General features: G+C 38.0%; 3 long non-coding RNA genes across 8 annotated transcripts in view; all 3 read left to right on the forward strand.

The window, feature by feature from the left end:
• The window catches only part of LOC131677922 (uncharacterized), a 25,729-nt gene extending 14,700 nt beyond the window's left edge, over window positions 1-11,029 (forward strand). The window contains exons 2-8 of one of the 5 annotated variants that reach the window (XR_009303476.1): window positions 1,499-1,876; window positions 6,623-6,828; window positions 9,232-9,554; window positions 9,610-9,938; window positions 10,004-10,258; window positions 10,313-10,663; window positions 10,729-11,029. This is a non-coding gene — a long non-coding RNA (uncharacterized LOC131677922). The remainder of the gene's footprint in view (window positions 1-1,498; window positions 1,877-6,622; window positions 6,829-9,231; window positions 9,555-9,609; window positions 9,939-10,003; window positions 10,259-10,312; window positions 10,664-10,728) is intronic. The other 4 variants (XR_009303474.1, XR_009303475.1, XR_009303478.1 and 1 more) reach the window with 4 other exon arrangements.
• An 8,074-nt stretch (window positions 11,030-19,103) lies between these two features.
• Window positions 19,104-20,234, forward strand: LOC131676328 (uncharacterized). The gene is made up of 3 exons (XR_009303127.1): window positions 19,104-19,611; window positions 19,682-19,985; window positions 20,076-20,234. It is a non-coding gene; the product is annotated as an uncharacterized LOC131676328 (long non-coding RNA).
• A 64-nt stretch (window positions 20,235-20,298) lies between these two features.
• LOC131676329 (uncharacterized) lies at window positions 20,299-21,832 on the forward strand. Of its 2 annotated transcripts, none has more exons than XR_009303128.1 (4): window positions 20,299-20,615; window positions 20,675-21,349; window positions 21,414-21,664; window positions 21,718-21,832. It is a non-coding gene; the product is annotated as an uncharacterized LOC131676329 (long non-coding RNA). The 2 variants fall into 2 exon arrangements; XR_009303129.1 differs by having other exon boundaries at window positions 20,675-20,843; window positions 20,994-21,349; window positions 21,414-21,822.
• Window positions 21,833-22,369: the final 537 nt, after the last annotated feature.

The raw sequence follows: 22,369 nt of genomic DNA on the forward strand, positions 1-22,369 counted from the left end.
TAAAACTACATGTGATATAATCGAAACATTACTGTAATTGAAAGCTGAAAAGGTCCGGGGTACCGCGTCGGGCACATAACAGTTAAATTCAAATATTAGAAGAATGTCAATAAATATATAAAAAAAAATAAAAGATCGCAATGAAATAAGAGAAGCTAAGAAAAAAGTGAAGATTAAAAAGATGATAATTAATATAGTGTTCGTTTTAGACACATTGTATGTTCATCTTCAGATTTTTTGTAAAATGTTATGTAAAAAATAAATTCCGACGTAAAAAGCTTTCGCAAATGCCGTGTTAAACAAACGTACTGACAAAAAAAACTAACTAATCAAATTCGTTAGCTGGACAAATACCATGGCCCAACCTGCGTATCACGACTGTGATAGAAGAAAAAATGTAATCGTTATTTAATAACAGGGTTGCCACCCCTCCGGGTTTGACCCGGAGACTGCGGTTATCGGGAGCGATCTCCGGGCCTCCGGGTTTTACGTCAATTTCTTCGGGTTTGATGGGAAGAACTTTTTTTAATTTAACTAATTCTTTGCAAAATATTTAAAACGCCTAAGTTTACTATTACTCTGGTTCAGATTTATTTTATCCGACTAATCTATCGTTTCAAGGTGACGAGGATGAGTTCACCAAACCTTGTTAATTTCGTTCGTAAACCAATGAAAATGAAAAACAAATCAAATTTACTACAAATCAAGGAAAGTAATATTCGCAATATGCTACAATTGAAATTTTGCATCCCATTACGTCGCTCAAAATGGTGTAAAAAGTTTTTTGTTGCAATTTTACCAAATCACTTCACAGTTGGTGGTACTTATCGACAGCTGCACCAAGGTATCAATTTGTTCTAATTCAACGGAGTAGGTCAACATCAAACGATTTTTTTCGGTATTGTTGCTATTCCTGCAACAATTCTTAACTGTTGGCTAGGGAGGTGAGTTTTGCCATTATCTTGGGACCTCTGGTGATGAATACCCAACACCACATAGTGCTACCCATGTGATACCGCCGCTCTGCCTCCTTAGCTCTTTATTTCCTGTTAGTTGTGGAGGAGAGCAATGCTCGTTCGATTTATCCATCACAGCGAGAGTAGCTGGTGCTTTTGTATTCTGGGCATTTAGCCGGGGACGTGAAATACTACACCTAATTATACCGACAAAACCATTCTAAAAAGTAAAAAATATACAGCTTTCGTTTAACGCCATGGAAGAGTGGTGTGCAATAAGTTGGCAAAAACATAACACTCTACAGTGATTGTTAAATAATTTTGGTAATGAAAAAGTACATATTTGACACTGTTTAGATCGCTAGGTAATAAAAAGCGATTAAAGTGCTCTAAAATGTCGAGCAATCGCTTTGATTCCAATTTCTGTCTAGTTTCACTCACAATCCACCATCCCTTAGGTCAGTGAAAATCTCCGGGTCAAAGCCACTCCAGAGGTGGCAACCCTATTTAATGACCTAATTATTTCCCCTTTTCTTCAACAGAAAAAAAAGTGGATGTAAGCAATCAATTAAAGGTTGCACAAAAAAGAATCCTTAATGATCTAGTCATGAAGATAGACCGGCTAACGGAGGAAATTAACGCGCAAAACAATCGTGGAAGACGTTGTGCTGTACTACCGCTCAAAGGACAACACGATTTGGATAACATTGAGGAAAACTTCAACGATCATGAACCCCAACTGCGTGTATTGTTTACAGATTTTAAAAGCTATTCTATCAAAACATTTTTTAAGCATTTTGTTGAGCAGTTACTCTACAATACTGACCACTACAACTGGACGGGCGTAAAGGCACATAACGCACCTGAAGGAAAAATAATCAAAAAGGCATCTGAGTTAAAAATTTTCAACCTTCTGTTGGGTAAGTTGATTGTTTTGCATTCATTTAAAACTAATTATTTCAAATAATATTTTAGTCACTCACTAATTACATTAATTGAATTTATCTGCATTTTTGAGGGGCGCAAGTAACTGGGGCAGATTGATGCACGGGATATGGTAATACAGTCAACAGATCTTTAATAAACCTGGCAAACGAATCTAGCTATGAGAACTCTCACTAATTTTCCAGTAAACAGAGGTTTGCTGCCAAGTAACAGCGCACAGTTGTTCCAAATTATAAAAAGGCTTTTCGCATACGTATTCATGCATAGTTGTTCTTAGAAAAGTTTCCTCAATACGCAAAAATCCTTTGACTTTGATAACAACACGATTTCAACAAACTTTAGCTCCCTCGAAAGGTTTCTTGGGATATATAAATCGATTGTCTATATTGTCAATTTTGACAGCAAACTTCAAAAAACTACAAAAAATGTCTAGGTACAGCACGTTAGTTGGGGGTTCGTTAGTTAGGTGTTCACTAGTTGGGGCATGCCCCAACTAAAGACACTCTTATGTCAAAACTGAAAGTCTGTATTGACATTTAAAAGCTATCGATTTCAAGGGGCTAAATAGACGGCGCTGATGGTTGGGTGGTGAGCGTGACCGCCACCCACCCCAGTTGGTCTGGGTTCAATCCCAGTCGAGGTCGTTGAGATTTTTCAGAGGTGAGAAAAATCTGAGGTCACGCCTTCCTTCGGAAGGGAAGTAAAGCCGTTGGTCCCCGGTCCATGAGTTGATGGGTCGATATCCAATCCAGATAGTGGGAGTGTCACCTCTCTGGCGTCGGTGTTTGGCCTCGTAGCGGAAATAGGCCGACGGAAAATAAACAGAATTGGAAGAAGAAGGAAGAAGAAGGGGCTAAATAATTGATTTCTGTGGAGATCTAGAAAAAACATACTTTGAAATCCAATGGAATTTTATTTTTTGAATTTATATTCCGGAATTTTTTTTTTTTTAATGTGTTAGATATTGCGCTAACTTCTTGGAGGTTATCTCTGATGTAATGACTTTTTAGCAAGTGCTTGCGCTTCATCGATTTTTTTTCAGCGGCGTATCCATTTCTTGTTTTTTTGTGAAAGAATTTATCAAAAAAGGAATTAATAGCAAAAAGAACTCCAATAACATTCTTTGTCACAAAATTCATCATTTAATTGGAAGAAAAAGCCAACTTTCGTGAACCTTAAAATATTTGTTTGTTTTTTCTAGAAAGAAAACAAAAAATCAGCGTTTCCCTCGGGTAATTTTTTCCAGCTGTCAGTTGCCCCAATTAACGGATACGATTCGCTAGTTGGGGCACAGTCGTGACAAATACAGCGGTGGTGAAGAAAGCACAACCACCCCCTCCTCCACGAAGCAATAAGTAAAGAGTGGCTTTAGCAAGTTTTAGTGGGTAGGCACGAAAATGAGTCTTAGGTTCTACACAGTGCCAATACATTACAGGCCAGACTTTTGAAGCTTTTTAAACCTTATTATGACAACTATATATAAGAAAAAAAATCAATATTCGAGTTCTAAAATTTTGTAAAAGGGAAAGGGTCAAATCGAAAACTAGAACCATCACAACTAGTAATCGGCGCTCTGAGACTTAGTTTAGTCGTCTTGATCAGCTGGTGGGAGAAGAAACCTAATGTTCGCAAAATGTGTAGGAAGGATTCTTTATGCCCAAATGGTCTAAACACCACAAATTGTTTACGAAAATTTTTCGAAACCGCCACGGTATTATTATGGTACAAAATCGGTAAAGTCCCAAAAAGTCGATCTACCCAAAAAAAAAATTCGAGGTAATTTGAAACCTCGACGATTCATGCATTTTAAAGATGTTTGGCATCAAAAATACAAATTCGATTTCCAAAATTTCTTGGGATTCCCTCCTTTGATAAACATTGTGCATTCCGGCTTATATGGGAATTTCATGTGACCGGACGGTTAAGTCTATATTTCCGGAACCAGATAAGCGATCCGTACGAAATTTTATAGACATCTGTAGGTATTCCGGAAATCGGTTTAGCCATTTCTGTGAAACCGCTTTTATTTTGAATTTGAATACTTCCGCCGGGTCTTCCGGAACTGATGATGGTGGCCAATGTGGCCAAAGAGACCTTGAGTGGCTGTTAGTAACCTAATACTACAAATCGAAACAGTTGTGGTCACATAGTGGAAAATTTTTCACCTTTTTACATTCATCGCAGAATTCGTTAAAATCGGGATTTCTGTGTGATCGTACTCATCACCCTGTAACTCCGAAACCGGAAGTCAGATTAGAAATCCAATAGCAGCCGATGGGAACGTTGTACCTTTCATTTGAGACTAAGATTGTCAAAATCGGTTCAGCCATCTCTGAGAAAAGTGAGTGACATTTTTGGTCACATACACACACAGACGCACATACACACATACGCACGCACATACATACACACAGGCATTTGCCGTACTCGACGAACTGAATCGAATGGTATATGTCACTCGGCCCTCCGTCGAAAAGTCGGTTTTCAGAGCAATTGCAATACCATTCCATTGACAATAACCCGATTCTTTAAGCTAAGTCAATTGGTATATATGAAAAAAAGTCTTGAAAGTTTGAGCGAATTCTATACATCTCTTTTATAAGAAATGTACATATAAACTACATAAATAATAACATGGGGAACATGCCAATCAAGCCAATATATTCTAAGAAGCTGTCCTGACAAATTACAAGATTTTCCATGCCGAATTGTATGATTAATCAGCGTACAGATCTTCTCCATCGCAACTACTACCGACTTTCCTCTGTTATCGATTTGTTCAGAAAGAACTGTTTTACGATTGCTGAATTTTCAGTTCTTTGAAAAATGTAATGTTCCCGAAAATTGCATGTAGTACAGCAAACGAATCCCTTCACGTTGTTAGTTGTTATTTCTAAAGTTACAAACAACACTCAAGTGAACACAATTTTGACTTCTTTTTTCTTGTATATAGTTGTCATGTCATGTATAATAAAAATGTACTATATACATTTGACAATTTATAATGAACATAACCATCCATGAAATCCTAGTATTCATGATTGAGAAAGGCACAATTGCACCGCTAGGTGGATTAAAACCAGTTTTTTGTCTTGAAATTAAACCATTTTAGGTAACTCTACATATGCCATCAAATTAATACTTTCTGCTTGGGGTAGGAGACTAAACGAATTGTGTAACGCAGTGGGCTAAGAAATTCATATCTGCATACACAACGTATACGTATAATCATAGGTCTACTCACAGGACATTGTCTTACTGATATCAGTTGATTCTAGAACTACCAGCCCTAGACCTCGGAAATGTCATTTCTTCAAAGGAAGCGATATTTCGAAAGGCATTTTATTAGCATTATAGAAAGCGATGTATGGTATACTTGTCCAAAAAAATCCTCAGCTACATAATAATGAAGTACCTGGTGTGAACAAACAACAAACTCGCTTCCAACTACAATAAATTCGTGCAATTTGTAGTATTATAGCAAACAAGTGCAGCCACAAAAGATAATCTGTAATGTCAATGGCAAATTCTCCCTAACAGAAAACGACTACATATCATATTATAAATGGCCATTTTGCCAAACAAACAAATTATGACAAAGAGATGGGGAGTACGCCATATTCTTTGACGCAATCGGCCGTTTTATGGATAGGAAATTCCATACATGGGATACTTTTGCGTACAGCGGCAGCACTATATTCATAAAAAAAAACAAATCATTTGGTTCGTATTAGACCAAAGATCTTTGCGTGGCATAATTTATGAATGGCCACAATATCACTTTTTCAATTTGCTGAAATTTATATAGACTAACGCATCCCTTTAAACTCATTATTTATGATCCATTTTATATAGTCGACAGCATTTTCGACAGCCGGCTGTCCGGAGTTCAAGTTATTTTCAACGAAACGAACTCTCGATAAACGGTTATCCGGAGTTTAAACGCCTTCGCATCTAGAACATTAACGTATCCTACAGTCAATAAACTATTCAAACTTCTTATGCACGAAAATATATTCTCAGTCGCATCGCTTGCTTGAGGCGAATTCTGACTAACAATCAATTGCGATTACGAGTTTTCGGCCATCCTTACATAGACGACATCACGTTTGACGACTGAAACTCAGAGACATACTAAAGTTTCTTATCCAATGTGGTAAAGAGCTTTAGGCTTACTCGCAGGCGAGTTGAACTACTTGTGAGATTAACTTATCAAGTGTTTATTTTTGTTGTTGTGCTGTTATTTTTCGCACCCTGCCAATTTTACTTCCCCACACCACCTTCTTTCCCTCCGCTCAGGAAATGATGAAAACACACGGTAAGCACAAATCCCCGACTACATCTTGGGAACGTGCCACTTAAGCCAATATATTCTGATTCCTGAACAACCCACCCACTAGCCAATCCGTGGTACTTTTGGGAGTGTCACTGAGTCGGGGCCTTTCGTTAAGTAAGTACCACATCACCACTTCCTTTCCCATATCCTAAGTTATGGTAAAGATGGTCGTGGTCAGCAATGGCTCCTCAAGTAGTCTGGCTGGAAATAAGAGCCATCAGTCTGCAATCTACGAAGTATACGCAACACCATTTGTACGAATAACCTTTATGTGAACCAGCTGACATCCCAATTTTATGCCAAAATCGAATTATTTTTTTATGTTTTTCCATGTTTAAACAATACTGTTTTATGTTTAACTAACAAATGTTTGCATTTATTGTAGAAATAGGCATAGAAAAAACGCATATAGAAAGAAGAATGGCCATTTCTGAAATGGTCCATGCCATCAACGGCTTCAATGACGCAAAGGCTGCTCGACAAAAGAGAAGAAAACTTGATTAACATATGCGTATAAAACAAATGAATAGACCAAACTCGAATATCAAAAAATCAGCTACACATCAGAGGAAAAAATAATTTGTAATGAATGTAAGTAACAGAATGAAATTCCAATATTAATTGTGGTGTCCTGCAGCAGATTGGGGAACATATTCATATAAAATATTTTCACTTCATATAAATAACTTAAAACATGCTTAGCTTTTTTGTATAATTGTTCACCACAATAAAAATTTGAGCATTTTTCCTAATACTTGAAGTATGTTTTAATTATCGATTCATGATGGTTATTCATCGGATGATTTTTCTTAACCTCTTTTTGGTCCTGCTATTATTAATTCTAAAAGAAAAGATACCAGCGTAAAAGTAATGAGTTCCTAGATACTAAATTTCTACATTACCGTCATAAACCAGGTTGACCAAAATTTGACACTTTTTGACCCCCTGCTCCCGTAGACTTAAGTAACTTTTACTAACCCCCTTCCCACTCTCCAAAAGTCCGTAGACCTTTTGATTTTTTTTATTTGTGGAAAATGTGAATTTAGACGAGATACACATTGTAGTGCGCAAATTTATTTCATATTTTTAAATAATATGGACAAAAACAAATATCGATCAATCATGCTATTCACATTGGTTATTTGTCTACGACTCCTCAAATCAATTAGTACCAATTCAAGAGAATTTAAAATCAAAATATTTTTCTCCGAAATACACAACTCGTTTTTCGAATATTTTGAATTACAACTTTAAGAATGGTCTCCGCTTTTATTCCATAATGTTATCAGTTATACTTTAAATTTATACTTTAGTTATACTTTAAATTTCAAATTTACACTTTTTTCAACGTTAATCACTCGAGTATGTTTAAAAGAACTATTATTACAACTAGTAGCTGTTTGTCCAAAAGGCGACCTACAAGAACAGTGCTGGATTGCAAACCTAGCAAGTACTTTTTTAGCCTCACTGGATCCTTTAAAATTGTTAACATATAAGTAACAATTTAAAATCATGCATGCCTGCTGACTAATAACCATTTATTAATGGTGCCTCAGATGATAATTCGCGGCTGCAGGATTTTTTAGCGGACTGATAGGGGTGTAGCTTATAGATTAGAGCAGTGGTTTTAAACGTTTTTCATTCCATGTACCCCTTTCCGAACATTGATCTCCCTCATGTACCCCATTCTGAAAATTGTATACCACCATTACACCGTCAGATAATGATTATCAATTTAATGATAAATTGATAACTATACTATTTTCAATTGGTAACCTGTTCCTGAAGACACTTTCATAAAAAAATATCCGACGGGATAGCTAGAATAGTAAATTAAAATTTACCCCGCCTGATTCACCCCCTAGAATAGTCTAATTAACCCCTGGGGGTGAATTCACCCCCGGTTGAAAACCACTGGATTAGGGGGTCTCAGTCCCTCCCAGGGACAAAATTTGCAAAATTGGACGAAGTTTAATATAGTGGAGATTGATAGATATGAGACTCCACAACTGACGTCCTCTCCTCCTCTTCCCTATTTATCTGAAACCTTGTTAAATGCCTCTCCCCTAGGCTATCTGCCTATTCAATCATTCAATCCCCTTTCCTAGATGTCCGCGCATTAATCCCAACTAGAATGTTGATAAATAATTAGAGAATCACATTCACTACATCTTAATATTTTTTTAAATTAGTCTGTGTTGGTGTAACCTTCAATTCCCAATTGCAGTTCTAAATACAAATTAAAGGTAGTGGATATTTAAATATTACAGCCTTAAATATTTGTTGTACTCCGCCGTCTATTCTATTATTAATATATTTTAACCATGCCACAGAGAACAGACATCCAGATTCGAACAAATGAGTTTAAAATACTTGTTTTGCCATTTGAACTAATGCTAGAATATTACGGCTACCATACTAGCATATCCCAATATAATTATGACGGTCACTTGGACAACAATTGTGTGGTCTACATAAAACTCACGTACTAGACAAAATAACGGCAGAACCACCTCTAGTGGTAACAATTACCTTCAGATGCGCCCTAATTTTTTTACTCAACTTTACACTTGAGATGGACGGCTGCTCTCTATGCCTAAATTGATGCTGCTTTCAGTTTCGCATGACCCAGAGGGAACTTGGTCTTAACCCCACTGCTCTGTCATCGATGTTACGTGATATTCGTTATGGACCAAATGAAACAATGTCTCGCAGAGTAAAAATAGCCTAAAATACACTTCTCTTCTAAGTATATTTCAAATTGTTGATGGTTTTATTATCCCCGCTCCAGTAGTATGTCTCAAATTCATTTAGATTTTATCTCGTTAATTCATGTTCCGTCATGCTCTTCCATAACTGAACAAGCGGCATCAATTTTGAACAGCCCCTTGATGATATCTTTAAAGCAGACAACCCAATGATAAATAGGATAGACAGGATTTTAGTGCTATGATTAGTTTTTTGCATAAATTTAATTCTAAGCTTTCATTACAGCCGATCTCATTGGTGTCTCTAAATAGGTTGCGGATTGCCTTTTCGCTGAATATCAATGCACCAGCTTGGTATTACCACATAAGATATGTATCCCAATTTATTCGCCGGTAGGCGAGTAGTGCACGAACTCTTCATTTTTCAATTGAAAGAATTAATCACGCATCTGGGATACAATTTTGATGAAGCGGAAGTCAGAAAGTATGATATAATGTTGTATAGCTTCCTGTTATGGAAAGTATCAGACAGATGGTTTATGGAAGCACTCCGATGCTACGACGCGGATGTGGACAGCTGCAAAATCTTTGAACAGAATTGTTTATTAGGTAAGATGATTTTTTTGTGTTTTTTGCATAAATAATATGTTTGCTTTCACTACAGTGCCTTTCATCGATTGCGCAAATTATCCTGAGGATTTGTTTCACGGTGAAGAAAATGCATCTAGTTAATTTTTAATAAACCATTGAAGAAAAAGTAAAATCGAATATCAGGTTTTGAATATGTAGCCAAAGTGGTGAAAATGTCAACTTCCCGAAATATAGTGGTTTATTCAACCGTTTCCATCAGTTTTTCGTTCTGGACAATACAGCCCACAAAAAAACGTAAACATACAAACCGGAATGCTTGACGACTCGGCGGGAATATATATTACAAAAATAATCTCGCGGCAAAATGGTGAGATCTCTCATCGTATCGGTAACAAAATGAAGGTAAATGAACAAACCATAGTACAGTAGAACCTGTTCCTAAATTTTTATTATTTATTTTCTTCTAGATATTTTTCAAATCGAACTCAGATATTGGCCGAGAATAAATTTTAATCCCCTGCTAAGTATGCCGAGAATTGTCTGCCTCGACTTCAATGACACGTCAGAGAATTGCTAAATCTCACAAGCTAATGATTGGGCCCAGAATACATATTGACGGTACGAGCAGTAGGCTTACAGCACACGCATTAAGTGCAACATTGTAGCAGCAGATCTCTAGCGATGTATATTAAAAAAACTGTTCTTCTAGAGGTATATAAACGGTAAATTTATCTCACGCTTTTTGCGCAGTTCCTGAGATTTGTACTATTTTTTAGCTTTACATCGACATGGTATGCATCTTAACGTGGACCAGTAACGAAAACATCTTTGTGCGGATTTGAACCAGCGACACTGACCTTAAGAGCAGTAGGCCTGCATCAAGCAGACCGTCTATCACTTGGTTGGTTCAATAAACCATCTACCACGAGCCACTTTCGTAAGTCGCGCCCGTTCATCATTGAAGTCGAGAGCTTCGCCGGAAGTGAAATACGAGATATTGGAACTTCGTAGTACGTCTTTCATTCTCCACCTTGGTCACGCAATATAATCTCCGTTGCTGTCATAATACCATTGGAATTTACTGCAAGAGTCTGGCCACAACACAACTAGATTCTTCATACAAAGCGGTAAGACAGGGTGCGCCGTAATATGTATGTATCTAAATATATGTTTCTCGAAATCCCTTATTCAGATACTGATAACGACTTGACACTGTACTGTAGAAAGCAGTCGGCCGATTGACCTGTTGGTTGGAATTGTGGTTCAGCGGATTCTTAATTTCTGGTTTGTATATCCTCAGTATAGACACCGCAGCATCACCTGTCCACCCACAAGGACCTACAATCTGGAACGAGCACCCGATACATCAAGGTCACTTGGTTCTACTCGCTAAAAAGCTGTACGTTATAATTAAAATGTACGACAACCCGTTATCAAGGCGTCCGCAGTCTAGAAAATACTTTTTTGTCAATAAATAAAAATATGCATTTTAATATGGTTGCTGTTTTATATGAAAAAGAAGAAGAAAACCAAACTCAAAACAGAAAAAAAAGAAGAAGAGTAGCAAAACAAGGAGCACGACGATCGCCCGATTTTCTATAGTTCGACATCGGGCTCACGTCGGTCCGATAATGTTGATCCGTTTGACATCTTCAAAGGTTGACGCGGTTTATGCAAATGGTGCAGAATTGCACGATATAAACCCGATATCCTGCTCTTAACGGCCCGTTATCGGGCTTAGTCGGTCCGATCATCGGCCTGATAATCGGGCCGATTGAGCTCGACAAAATTTACTGGGCTGAAGCAAATCTACCTATCGAACACTCAAAATGTCTACCTATCGAACACGAAGAATATCAATGCTCGAATGCGTGAGGAGTATCGTTATTATGTGATCATAATTATAAGAAAAAATTCAATGATGTAATATTAACATTATTTCAAACCTGGAATATTTCGCTTAAAAATATAATTATTACAAAATATATGTGCACTGATATTTAAATTTTGTACTATTTAAAACACCGGAACAGCTCTGGGTAGTGTTAATAATGTTCCACTGACAGTGGAAATATGAAGGTATTCCTCTTAGTTAAAGCACAGATAACAGACGTTTAGGCTAGAACAAAATTTCTTCAAAAACCTGTGTAAACTTTCAAATTGATAAACGTTGGAAATCCGTGTTTCACTATTGCCATCTGCGCAACTGTTTGCTACACGTGTTTGACAGCTGCACTCTAATTGCATTGTATCGATCACTGCGCCATCTGCAAACGTTTGCCAAACATGTTTCAGACGTCTAATTTATTCGGAATTTCAGTAGCGGGTATTTACACACGATTCAAATCGAGCTTAAACGTCTGTTATCTGTGGTTAAAGCAACGACACGACCTGAAACTCAATGAAATTCGCCAAAAAAAATGCCCGAGATATTTATTGCCACTAGCACATTGAGCTACCCCTCGATGCGAACCACAAAATAATTTTTCCTGCAACATTTTTTATTTATCTGATTTTCAGTTGCTGTGCAACCATATGCAATGTTTACAACAACTTTTATAATGAAATGTGTCTCCTGTGGAATAGTGAAATCTATTACCGGTGAAAAGTGTTTCGCCTCGTGATTCTAGATTTTGTTAAACTAAACGAACGAACGTTTGTTTCGACGGCTATAGTTCCCGTATCCAGTCGAAGTCGCGTGATTTTTATAATCTATATCTGCTCAATCGGTCGAAGGGTTTGGTCAACGATCACGAACAGCACATTTCACTTGATAGGTATTTGGCTGGATTGAAGCGACCCAAAAATATCAAGCCACTGGAGAAGGTTTTAATAATGGAGTCGGTCAATTATTTTCTGTTGATTTCTTTGTATTGTTAAATTTACATTTGTGCTTCTCCGGAGGATAATTTAGTTATGTGACAAATAGAGCGTCAAAATTGATTTACAGGATTCACTGGATGGAAATTCGCTTACATTAACGATAACTTGCGTTTCGCCGACCGACTATTCGTGCCAGGAAACGATCAATACCCTGCGATATGCGAAGAACAATGGAAACAATGCCGTGGTCAAACAAAAAATCTCCAGGATTCGTCGTTTTAATGCTTTATTTAGCAACTGAAGTGTAAACAGTTATCCACTAGTACAGAAAATAAGTGTTCTAGAGTAAGGTAAGAATCAGATGAGTTTGTTGACTGCTAGTAGAATTTTAACGATATTCTAATTTTTTTGTAGCAAATCGACTTTTCATGTCTCCAGAGAGTAATATATTCCGACCTAACAACGGAAATCAATTGCCAGATGCAGCTATCACCAGATAAGGCTATCCGAAGGGAGCGTGGACCGTTTTCAGTACATATTTTTTACCACACACACTACGGTATCTCACCCTATAAAAGCACAAGTGTGCGAGTACACAGTTTACTTGTACGGTAGCTCACTCGTTTGAGTACGCTTCCGCAATTGTGAAATTGCAGGAAAGTCTTTGCCACACGATACTCACGGATGGTTGCTCACCCATATAAAACCGCACATAATGTGTTTAGAAAACACTAGGGAAGAAATTTTTGCCAAGTGCACTTGTACGACCGCTTACTTCTGTGAAGTACATGTTTAAGGATCAGGAAGATTTTTGAGCAAATCCATTGTCACTTCCAGTAAACTTATATAGTCTCTAACAGGTAAAACGATGAATTAGAATGCTCGTATTGATGAATGTAATGCTACAGATATTGTAACTGAAGGACCCTTTCACGCAATGTATCCAGACGTGTTCGTCCCTTCCGAAAAAACCGAAAACCGCTCGCATTTGTGTGGCCATGTATCAATGAATATGATGATATTCCGCCTTCAAACCATTGGATGGATTGCCGTTGGTGTGCACGTCGTGCTTGTAAGGAAGTAATGATCTATTCAAACATTTAATAACGACAAAAGAACTCGAGGCGCATAGTTTTCGTCGAACTTTCTACTGTGCCGCTGCACTGCGGTGGCACAAGATGAAATGTAGCACATTGTACGAGTTATGACATTGCACCTAGTTAGTTAATTATCTCAACCTAAAACACGAGAACAGCTTAGGAATATTTTCGAGTTTATTTTATTCAGACCAACAATAAACTGTTTATTATATTATTCAGCCCACCAAAATCACTGGGTGCATTTTCTGGACAATTTTTCCAAAGACTACTCAATAGATGTCCCATTTCCGGCGGGTTGCATCCCTTTGACGATGTAGACACATTGCACAGTTGTCCGAATCCAGAATTTAGGATGACAAAAACATTTGTGACTAAACTACTGGCTCTAGAGATTTCATGTCTTCGGAACAAATAATCTGTGTCAATTGAGGAATCTTTTGAGGTGGGTGACATTAGGGTGGTCATTATTGTTTGTACGATCTGAAAATTGTTTTCGAAATAAGAAGAGATAGTACAATGAAGTGTTCCGCAAAATTGTAGTACAACCTTTTTCAAGCAACTTTGCTAAGGACGTCTTATTTGTAACTTTAATGGTTTTAATTTTACAGCTATTAAAATGTTGTGTGATAGGGTATCCCCAATAAAATCAGTTTTTTCGTTATAACTTATTAAATAATTTTTTTCCGTCAATAGCGTCTTCACAAAACTTTTAGAGCTTAATGAGACAAATATTATTTATATAGACATATTTGAGATAGCTCATTTAGTTAAAAAGTTATGAGCATTTTTAGCAAAAAACACAACCTTTTCAAATGTTGATATCTTAAAATGGAGCAAGTGAAATTGATTTCTTTTTTTTTGCATTCGAAAGACCACAATTGATAGTATGTTTTATGAAAATCTCAGAGGTCATTTTTGTTTAACTCATTTTATTTTAGTTTGAATATTGAGAATATTACTACTATTTGTAGCATTAAAAGTAAAACGGTCAGTGTAACCTAGCAACTATTTTTCAAATAAGATCAGATAGATAAACAACATCTCAAATAAAACCTCTCGAGTGTGCCGAAGGGCCCGCTGAGTTGTTTCCGATGTATTTCGTTTCGCCTGAGCCGCGGAAAACCTTTCCAGCACTACGTCATAATGTGGCGAAGAGTCCGCTGAATTATTATTTTAGTCACAGCCATGGTAGAATCCATTTGGGAATCGGAAAACCTTCCCAGCACCCTGCTTAAGTGCGGCGAAAGGCCCATGCATGCTGTTAATTTGTCACGAGTAATCAAGATCCGGGTAGCATCCAGAAGATCTAGAAATCTGGAACATTATTTGACCTATTTTTCAACAAGATCATAGGGTCCGAAGTAAGCCGCAATTTTTTTAATACATCTTCAATATTGGCAACGCTGCTAAATTTTCTTGAATGGTTTTCTCGAAACTTGCCGATAGACTAGAAAAACTCTAGAAAGAGAACTGCGGAGACTCCATTTTGAATCGATTGGATTCGCGTTTAGCTGTCAAAAAGCGATCCAATCGAACATTGCCTATCCTTATAACATTGGACGTGTTGCCATACAATGCCGGGACACACGTTGCCAAAAATGCTGTTTTTCTCTCCGCAGTTCTCTTACTAGAGTTTTTCTACGATAGACTTATTTCTCGTTTCTAATGCCTCAGTGAAAAGGCTTTAGAAACGAGGAATAAGTCTATCCGCAAGTTTCGAGAAAACCATAGAAATACATAGAGTAGAATGGGGTCAAACAGATACGGGTGTACAATAAGTATAGAAGTCTAGATCTTCCAGATGCTACCCGGATCTTGATTACTCGTGACAAATTAACAGCATGCATGGGCCTTTCGCCGCACTTAAGCAGGGTGCTGGGAAGGTTTTCCGATTCCCAAATGGATTCTACCATGACTGTGACTAAAATAATAATTCAGCGGACTCTTCGCCACATTATGACGTAGGGCTGGAAAGGTTTTCCGCGGCTCAGGCGAAACGAAATACATCGGAAACAACTCAGCGGGCCCTTCGGCACACTCGAGAGGTTTTATTTGAGATGGTTATCTATCTGATCTTATTTGAAAAATAGTTGCTAGGTTACACTGACCGTTTTTCCTTTAATGCTACAAATAGTAGTAATATTCTCAATATTCAAACTAAAATAAAATGAGTTAAACAAAAATGACCTCTGAGATTTTTTCATAAAACATACTATCAATTGTGGTCTTTCGAATGCAAAAAAAAGAAATCAATTTCACTTGCTCCATTTTAAGATATCAACATTTGAAAAGGTTGTGTTTTTTTGCTAAAAATGCTCATAACTTTTTAACTAAATGAGCTATCTCAAATATGTCCATATAAATAATATTTGTCTCAATAAGCTCTAAAAGTTTTGTGAAGACGCTATTGACGGAAAAAAATTATTTAAAAAGTTATAACGAAAAAACTGATTTTATTAGGGATACCCTATCACACAACATTTTAATAGCTGTAAAATTAAAACCATTAAAGTTACAAATATAACGTCCTTAGCAAAGTTGCTTGAAAAAGGTTGTACTACAATTTTGCGGAACACTTCATTGTTCTATCTCTTCTTATTTCGAAAATAATTTTCAGATCGTGCAAACAATAAGGACCACCCTAATAGCACCCATCTCAAAAGATGCCCCAATTGACACAGATTATTTGTTCCGAAGACGTGAAATCTCTAGAACCAGTAGTTTAGTCACAAATGTTTTTGTCATCCTAAATTCTGGATTCGGACCACTGTGCATTGGCAGTAGTCAACATATATTGGGACTAGCTGCTTGTAGGCCCAAGCTGCCCATGCTCTTGCGTTGGTTTGTTTTGGTTTTTAAAAAGGCAGTTGCTGGCTTGAAAAAATTACCGCCTAGCAAGAGGTTACTCATTTTTTACAAGCGGCACGATTTATGCGCTCTCTTATAAAAACGCTACTGGTTGTTGTCAATCTCATTTAATTTTATGTTCAATTTTTATAAATGGTAGGTAGGCCTAATCGAACACAAATTCCAAAAGAAAAACTGCAGCATTTCCTGAGAATGACCAAATAGTCGGCCACAACCCCTATTGGTCGAACTCTATGTCTTCTTATGGCGGCGCTTTTTTTGGACTAGGCTTGTAAGTTTCAGTCCTAGAACTGATACAGATCGGTGATATTCGATGTAATTTTCTAGATGTGGTTCACTTTAAATCCTTGCTTCTCCAACAAACCCTGAGGTTCAATAGTATTGATAATTGTTTAATTATGGACAGTGATTAGCAGCTTTCTGTGTCCAAAGCGGCAAAACTCGTTCTTTAACAGGCAATAGTATTCTAAAATTTTCATCTTGCTTTCGAGTGGCGTTAAAGTTTTGTATTACAAAATTCGTCTAGGCCCAACATTTATCCATGGTTATAGCGGAACACAATCTAGCTCCGAGATAGAAAATTCAATAGCAAATGCGTTGCACCAACCGGAAATCAGAAGGTTGCAGGTAAGCTTTGGTCAGCACAGTCACTGGATTGAAGGAATTGCGCACATGTGCTGTTTAAAAAGGTCCGGCCGATAATGCAACTTGCTATGAAACATAGGTTCCTCTTGGACATAATCATTGATGTGGTCAGCTGAAAACTTCATATCCTTATTTTCCCCGTTGTATTCTCTTTCAAAGTTAAATAAGTTTATTCTGCCAACATTAGGCAGAAAGTAACGTTGGGTTCGATTTTAGAAAAATATTTCATATGATCAAATAAACGCGGCGTAGCTCTGCTTCACTTTCACTGCGGATCAGTTCATAGCAGGCAAGGGAAGATGTTTTAATTCCAGAAAGGCATTCGAAGAGGCTGAAAACAGGATGAGTGAGCGAATATCTATTTTCATTAAAAACTCACTTACCTCTGGAAGGCAGCTCCAATTTTGCAGTTTATTACAGTTTTGCCAACGACACGACTAGACACTGGAATTCCAAAAGTGTATCGCAAATCTAACTACCCCTCAGTGACTCAGGTAACTGGTACTGTCAAAATTGGCATTTGATTAGAAAATGCATAAAACTAGCAACGCTGATGAATCTGTTGTTAAGGTTATTTTTTCAAACAGCATACCCTTTCAACCCATGGTTACGGTTTGTTGTGGCGATAAGTTTGTGCAAAAAAGTGAGATGTTTTTCTCTTTGTATCGTTAGAGGATGTTCGCCAAGATTTTCTAAATTTGATGTACTGGAGATGTAAAGCCCAGAAAGGATTTTAATCTTGCGAGACATCCTACTTGGTATTTTAATCTAGGTACGGTACGTGTACGTGAATTTTCGAGCTAGAAACGTTTCATTTTTGTTTTTAAAAACGACACTGCAGATCAGCCCGGAAACGTTCGCAGAAAAAACTTCGATGAACTGCGTGTCCCGTCGAAAGAAGTGAAGACAAACATCAGCCGAAAGCTAAACTCAAACGCCATATAGTGGCCGAATTGCGAAATAAACATCGTCCTTATGGTGTTGTTGAATTCCAAGTTGTTTCGACAGTTACTTCCATTTTCACCACCGTATATTCCTCGATGATCCCCATAATTATTATTTTGCTTGTTCGCAGGACCCCATGTTTGGTTTACCGCTAGACGAGAAGCATGATATGGTCTATCAAGTCTGTGTTGTACCGAGCTAACCAAATATATAGAAAATGTATTCTAATTGTGCTAGAGAAACGAAACGCAGAGTGTGCAAACGATTACGATTCCGGAATTACAACGTTAATATGAAGTTTTTTAGTAGCGTCTGATCACGATTGAGAGAGTGTTAGTGTGTTACGAATCTTATACTGATTGCATGTAAGATTGTTTCTATCACCTACGATTTCAAGGTGCAATAGACCTTTCTCGTCAAAAAATTTTATATGCAGAACAGCTTCCGTTTTCATCGCTAGATCAATTCTGAATACTGTCACGTTAATTTGGTGTCTCTAACTATTGAAAAAATCAAAAATTCTTCGAGCTGCCCATTTTACTCTATATTCCCCTGTCCTATTTTACCTCGATTCTCCATACTTTTTCACCATTTGGATGAACTTCGAGTGGGGAATATGAAATAAAGTTACGGCGGGTAGCCTATAACATAGTTCCAGTAGCCTACCGCTAGCCGGCATCTGTTTTAATCTGGCTATTCGCCGTTTCGTTTACTGGGTATGAACTCCAAGAGTTCATTCCAATTTGTCAAAAACATTGTTTTGACGTAGATGAACCCCAAAACAGTGTTGCAGAATTTACCGATTTATCGATATTTAAACCGATTTTTAATTTCAATACCAATAATGTTACTAAAAATACCGATTTCTTTTTTCTTACCAAAAAATCACGATTTTCATATAATAAGATATAATAAGATCAATATTATTACGTATGGGCCTTTTTAGAAAATGTCTTCACCTTTCCACATCAAATCATCCGGAAATTGATTCAGCAATCTGCCAGGTTACCAAATACAAATATGTTAATACGGAATGCTCTGACGATTTTTTGAGGACACATTTTATGACCCAGGTACACCCATAAAGGTACACTGTCAGAGTGATGAAATTGTGCTAAAACTGGCTGCACTGATAGATTTGTTTTTGATTGTTTGACACTTCTAAATATTTTAGTTTTCTGCAGAAAAAATCTCAGAAAACTAACGACTTATTTTTGTCGACGTCGGGCACCAGTTACAGTTACAGTTTGAAATTATATCTCACCTCGGATGAACGCGCCCGTTATGTGTTACCCCGCAACAGCTGACTTAACTGATTGTTCAAATCCTCGAATTTATCCTGCTCGCTGTCGTTCATGTTTTTATTACTTTCCCCTAGTTCTACACAATCATTAGCCATTGGATCGGTTCGTGATTTTAGGGAATAGTAAACGTTATGAAAAAATCCATTGTATAATATAATTATAGTGTATAGTTCATGAATCCGAAGTGGTTCAAAAGGATGTCGCTGTACAGATTCAGAGCGGCCGCTTCCAGCTCAGCAAAAGTGAAAGCCACTTGACGGTTAAATTCGTAGTGTGTCCGCTGATAGCGCTCGGGGACAGAAAAATCTCATAGGTCAGAGTCGCTTCCGACTTCGTTACCGTCAACATTAAACACAACAGCAAGATACTTGGAAAGGACTTTCTCGTTCGGTAAGTTTTTACCATAAGCTTCCCCCTGCAACATTCTTTTTCATGTCTAGATGTCCTTGTTAATTTACAGAACAAACATAATGGAAGCGTATTCTACACGCACATATTCACTCGGGCCAACCGTGTGACTTATTTGGAAAAAGGACTCATCGTCGGTTTCTTGGCAGCGAAGTGAGCAGACAAAAAAGGCATCGTTTTTTTTCCACATGATCGTTCTGAGCAAAATTCAGCGATTTGCCAGGCATAAACCACCGATGAGACAGTACCCGTTCGGATTCAGGACGTTTTCCCATACATTGTACCCGGTCGAAGCGATGGCAAGCGATGCAGATAACTGGGTCAAAAAGGCGGAGGTTCTGGGAATTTCTGCACTCGTAAGTGTTCTTTTTGTCATAACCACCTAAACTATTTTTGGAGCCATCATTGTTCAATGGGATTTAAATTTTCCTTTTCAATAAAAATAGGTTAGCGATCTGAGTATAACCAAGGACAAGGAATCAGAACCGGCGACTGACAGTCCAGAGAAAGAGAATGCGGAAAAACCTTCTAGTCCATAGCTCCTGAAGAAAAACGAGCTGAAGCGAATATGGAGAAACAGCTTCCTCCACGGAAAATGCAGAGGCATGCAAGTAAGTCGAAATATTTAGTGTCAGCTTTAAAATTACCCGATTAATCTTTTAGCGCGGCGGATGCATGTTTGCTAATTGAAATTATTCGCAAAGATCTAGTAGAATTAAAACTGGAGGTGCTGCGAAACGATCCTTTTTCGACGCTATACTCGATTAAAACTATCGACGCTTTGCACCTGATGCCGGAACTGCCCACCCCGAGAGCAGATGAGCGCTGGGGAATGTTTTCAGCCACCTGGAGGAGGAAGTTCAGCGCGGAAGAAATGTTACCAGACTTCGCCGATCTGGTATCTGGACTTTTTTGATGATCTCATAGAGATTGGGTGTGCAGATGGGCGTTTAAAGTTCTGGGAGGGAACGACTGGTAACTTTTAGGTAAATTGTTTGGAGTCATTTGTTTTTTATTACAACTATTGACGGACGTTTCATTGCAGGATATATATGAAGCTGAAAACAACCACAACAATGGGGTAACTAACATAAACCTCGCCGGTGACAAAGTGATAGTCGCACGGTTGAGTGAACGAATCGATTTTCTGAGACTGGAAACGTACACGTAAGGTTTTCAGATCGATTGGGGATTTACGTCTGCATATGGGCGAAGTAAGTTCTATGTTTCAAGCAATTTTTTAAGCTCACCTAGGGCGCAGACAGATTTTACTTGTTCTTTTAAAATACTGTATATTCTAAGTCATTTAATTTTCAGTCTGTAATGAGTATGTCATCAAGTGCCTTAATTCTTTTTCTTTTTAGCCCACGTACGCAGCGGTTCGGCAGGAAGCATTAGTTTATTTCAGCAACCCGCCGGCTCAAATCCGTCCACAGCGTTGCCAGCTCAACATCACGCATCCGAGGAGGAACTTCGATGTATCCTGGAGTTTCACCAGCAGGGTCACCGGTGACATGTTTGGAAGTGGCGGGCGGTACAGTCATTACTGGCAGCCAGGGCCACACTGTTAACGTGTTCCGGCTTGATAGCCACCTATTGCAGTTCACCCTAAACGGCCATTGCGGTCCTATCACATGTATTTTCATAGACCAGTGGCAGGCCGAGATGGGCGCATCTGGTTGCCAGGATGGTGTGCTATGTGTGTGGGACTTGATACGGGGTATGTCAGCCAAATTTACGGTATGGCCTAAATCTACATAATTAAATTGATTGGTTATTTATAGGTGCCTGTATGTACAAAATTGAAGCCCATGACGACATGACGTCGCACTTGCCTGTTCCCCGAGTTACGCAATATCGCTCGGACTGAACGAACGAATACGGTTTTGGGATAGATTTCAGGGTCAGCCGCTCAACACCATGACCGTCAGTCATGCATATTCATCGCTTGTGATGCTGACGCTTCTGAACGAAGCCATTGCTAGCACGAGTTTTTGATTTGGAAGGATAGTTGCTGAGGACCATTCTCACAATAGTATAAAAGTTCTAACCTCAAAAACAGACAACAATAAAATGTATTTCTTTCAGAGTTTATAATATCCATTACATGATCAAATGCGCTGATGGGTTAGGCTTTGGATTCGGCTATATTCCATCGTCATTGAAGCTAGATCATAGAATCATGTTAATTTGACAGACTGCACTGCCGTGATATGCATAACAGTCCCACCTGCATAGGAAATCCATAGCAAATGGGACTGTTATGCGTATCACGGCAGTGCAAGTGTTATTAGTAGCACAAACAGCTAGCAGCCCAGCTAGTATTGTTCTTTCTGCTTGCAACCAACCTGGTTATATTGATGTCAATGCTAAATTCGCTGTTGCAGCTGTATGGTCGCTATACTGTTCCATGTGTTATGGGATTCGCTATTAACATGGGACAGTTATGCTTAGAGCACCAAATTCTAAAAGCGACCAATTTTGGCCAATCGCTGGAGACAAAATCACGCGTAACAATTAATAATAAATTAAATTGTTGCTGAGTATTTTTTGTTGTACATGAATAAAACATACCGATTTCCTCGTTACCTATGGCTAAATAACCATTAAAAAGGTTATGAGTTTATTGTTGTCGCATTTATAATAGACCTTTCTCGTCAAAAAATTTTATATGCAGAACAGCTTCCGTTTTCATCGCTGGATCGATTCTGAATACTGTCACGTTAATTTGGTGTCTCTA

Source organism: Topomyia yanbarensis, chromosome 1 (assembly GCF_030247195.1).
Source record: "Topomyia yanbarensis strain Yona2022 chromosome 1, ASM3024719v1, whole genome shotgun sequence".
Lineage (NCBI taxonomy): Eukaryota > Metazoa > Arthropoda > Insecta > Diptera > Culicidae > Topomyia > Topomyia yanbarensis.